Genomic DNA, 4,273 nt, shown 5'->3' on the forward strand with positions numbered 1-4,273 from the left:
AGTGTAGAGTAGATTGGTTGCAGTTAACTTAGAACAGTAATCAAACACTTGTGATGCTCACAAGATAAAATATGTCTTTTACACACTTATGCGTGTTTTCATCTTTACGGAATGTTGTTAACTGACGAATAAATTTCACCCTGAAATTCATACCCATAGTTTTGAAGGTTATTTGATTCAGGAAAGCTGCAAAGTGCTCCCTCTGAGCTGCTGTTCCCTTCCTTCCAGAAAGGTAGTTGGGAGGTGGAATGTCATAGGACAGTGAAAATTTAGTCCTCCTTTTAGACACTGTGCGACCATACACTTCAGTGATATTGACCTTCTTGAGCTGCTTTAAAAGGGCCTTTTCTACAGCATCCTGCGTAGAAAGAATTAGTAAATAAATATTGCAGCTTTTCCTTTCCTCCAGGAGACGAAATTTAAAAAAATGGGATGCTTACATCAACTACATCAACTACATCCATTGTTTTGTTCAGATTTTCTTCAGGTCTTTGTTTTTTCATGGAGTCAGATTTGGTACCTTGATCCTGCGGTGTACCTGGAAAACAATGAACTAAATAAAAATGTATACCAAAAGTTTACAGTACGTTAACCCCCATACACATGAACTCACCATTGTGAGACAAGATATGTTTCTTATACCACGTCTCCTGTTTGTAAGCTTTCCCGCACTGTGAGCACTTGAACACGGTTGAAATGCTTGACTCCATCGCGAATTTAACAAACTCTAAGTAAGATGCAAATTCTAGGCGTTCTAGCAGCCGGTCACAACATCATAACATACACAATCACAACAAAGATGCTCGCCAACATACGGCACAAAATCACAGGGACTTCAAAACACTCAACACGACTTTTCATCAAAAACGGTCCTAAAAGGGTATTGCATAATGGCCAATATTTCTAAATAGTACTTATGCTTCTTTTAATGGTAATATTTTGTTAACTCTTAACGCAGAATGATTTGCCACAGTTGCCAGCACCTAATAGAAAAGAAAGGAGGAGGAAGGGTGGATCATCGACCAACCAAAGCAGACCAAAGCACAAGACAAGTGAGGGGAAGGGTAGCGTCACGCCGCGTGACTCACGCGTCACGCGTCGTGAAATCCGCCATACCGCTCAGAACTCAATGATGAAGTGGATATAAGCGATCCGCAGCCGTTCGGAGCTACCAACCTTGGAATGTCTTGCCTCGCGTTTTACTGAGCAATGTGCTTGGTCGTCCACCCCGCCCCGCCCCACCCCCACTGCGTTACGCAAGCGCTCTGCGGCTCTCCGCTCCGGGAGGGCGGGGGGCGGGGGCGGGACGAAGACAGTAGTCGTCGCCGCCCCTCTCCTTGTCGCTCTGCAGCCGGTCGAGAGGGAGAGAGCGAGGGGGGGGGGGTGAGTTGTCGCCCGCCACGCTGCGCCCCACCCGGGTGGAGTGCCGCAATTGTCGGCCCGGCTGGTCCGGTCACGCTCCGCGCCGGGGCGGCGACGGCGGGCAGGGTTGCCAACAGCGAGAGGCGAGCGGCGGTGAGAAATGTCACCGCCTAACGAGCGCCGCGTCGTCTGCTTGGGCTCGCCTTCATCCCCGCTGAGCCTCGGCCCCGCCTTACGTGCGCTCGACTGCGGAGGTAGACTTGGTCCCGAAATATGTAGGTCCGGCGTGGAGGCATACTACATTCACTCTGCGCTTTCTTTGCCACATATGTTTATTTTCCCAATTTTACAAAAAATATTGGGGCAGTGTATAAAGTGGTCCGAGATAAAGCCCGTATAATATCCCTGGCAACCTAGTACGGCCGCGCCCCGCCCCGCCTCGCCCCGCCCCGCGAGCCCGCAGGCGCTCCACCGCCATCAAGGCCAGGCATCGCAACAAAGATCGGCTTCGGCTCGGCCGGGCTCGGCCCCCGCCGGCGCCCCGCGGCCCCGGCTCCGGCCGACTTATCGAATATAGGGCCGCGGTACGCGTAAAATGATGGCAGGGCCGAAAAGAAAACCACACAGCCTCGCGCCGGCCCAGCCCAGCCCAGCCCGGCAGCCACCCAGGCTCGAGAGATTCGGAACGGATCTCCTCCGCCCGCGGCGCCGCTCGCGAGGCCGGCGCTGGCGGACTCTGGCAGGCGAGACGGACATCCTCCGCCATCAGCAGGCGGACTGTGCCTGGAGCGGGCCGCGGCTGACACGCGGACGGACAGGCGGGCGTGCGCACCTCTCGCGCCCACGCCGCGGGGAGCGCGTCCCGCCGAGCCGAGGAACATCCGCGCGCGGGTCTGCACGAGGCAGGCCGGGCCGGGGCCGGGCGCCTTGACGCGCACCCACGCCGGGCACGGCGCGCCTTATGAGGACGAGAGGCGGCCGACAAGAGCCGCGGAGTCGTGCGAATTTCCACACTTTAACGACGCCCGGATAATCCATAAGCAAGCGCAGGTCGGACGGCCGCGCAGCTTTGGTGTGAATGGCTCGCGCCCCCCCGGTCCTAGAACCCCGTCCCGCCCCTCCCGTCCCGCGTATCGCCGCGCGCCCTCGACTCCAGCTGTTCCCGCCCGCCTGGGGTCGAGAAACCCCTGCGCTCTCTGGGGTAGGCAACCCGTGCGCTCCTGTACCGCGCGGGGTGCCTATGTCGCGATGTGACGCTCTGTCCCTGTCCCACCGGCCGCTAGCAAGCTGCTCACGACGGCGCTGTACTACATAGAGCCGCCCACCGCCTGGTTTTGTACGTATCTCGTTTCCCACACGCCTTCGCTGCTTTTGGTTTGCAGATGTCGCGGCAGGGCGCGGGCTGGCAAGGAGGATCTCTCGGTGGCTCCACGTCGCACTCGGCCGCCGACTCAGGTCGGGACACCGTGTTCTCTTCGGACGGCTCGTCGTGCTACGAGGCGGGCGAAGGGCCCGGCGGCAGCGGCGGCGCCTCGTCGGGGTCCTCTTCTTCGGGCGTGGGATCCTCGCACACCCCGACCGCCAACACACCCACAACGCCCACCACCCCGACGGCGCCGGAGCCCACCAGGCCGCCCAGGATCACGCCGTTCAGCGGGGTGCTGTCGCAGGTGAGATGCGGCCCGGCGCGCGGAACCAGTCCAGCGCGGGACCGTGCATGTGCCACTGTGAGGCGGGGCGGGGAGGGAAGTGGCGAAAATAACTGCCATTTCCTTTTCTGGATGAGTAAAAGAAGCCAGGAGCTTGTGGGCGAAGACGAAGAGATGAAAGACCCAACGGGTGGGGGAGGAGGGGGAGGGGGCATGAAGGAGGTGGTGGGGGCCGCAGGCCGTGGCCGCAGCACCGCGCGGGGGCCGGTCCATCCCTTTGCGCGCAGACTTTCGGATTCAGATAACTGTAAGGTGGGTGAAAAACATACCTATCTTACTTTCGGGTACTGTTATAGCACTGCAGCACTGCGGGTATATGGCGTGTTTCTTTTTTGCCTATCGTCCTTAAACACGCTCGAAAACCTCTGCTTAATAAGCTTTTCTACTGTAGTAGAAAAGAGAAGAAAATTTGTATTACTGATATTTGCATTTCGAGAATTTAAAAAAAAACTTTTTTGATAAACCAGCGAACCAGGGAACATCCTTTTTTGTGTGCGGTGCCGATTGAGGAGGCAATGCCCGCGCGTGTGCAAGCTGTGCTGTACAGTAATTACAGTAGACTCTCGATATAATTCTGCAGAGCCGTCTTCTCGGCCGGGTCTGGTTCCCCAACACCGAGCTACGAGCGGGGCGCCCCACCTTACCTCACTTGCCTGACCTGCCCACGTCTCCAGGCGGTACCAAAGTACAGTGCGGGGTACTCTCTCGGTTTATTTCTGCATCCGCGACACCCTCACTTTCCAACCCAAATTAATTGTGGAATTGAATCGAGAGTCTACTGTACTGTACGGCAGGAGATGTGCGGTGTTTTGTACCCCCAGCCACTCAGACCATAGGGCCAGGATCTACATCGCGTTTAGTTCATATATTCATTAGCGAACTGAAGGTAAGTGAGCCAAGGATGGTCCCAATCGCAGCACTCGCGCCGGCACTGGCGCCGAGGCTGCCGCCCCCTGCCCTGGTCTGGCCTCCACACGCCGCACGCCTCCGCGGCCCAGCAGCCTCCGGGGCCCGCTGGCCCGCTGGTCCACTTCTAGCGCGCTGGAGCCTGCCTAGGGGCCTGGGCAAAGGCCTGGGCCGCCTGCGCGAGGGCCGACGCGAGCCCGGCCCTGCAAGGCGCAAGGCACTGCGTGCCATGCAGGCACATCAGGCCCACGAGACACCAGGCACTTGGGTCGCGGCGGGGGGCGGGGGAACGAGGG

The sequence above is a fragment of the Frankliniella occidentalis genome, unplaced genomic scaffold (genome assembly GCF_000697945.3).
Source record: "Frankliniella occidentalis isolate FOCC.00 unplaced genomic scaffold, Focc_3.1 Scaffold6, whole genome shotgun sequence".
Taxonomy (NCBI): Eukaryota; Metazoa; Arthropoda; class Insecta; order Thysanoptera; family Thripidae; genus Frankliniella; species Frankliniella occidentalis.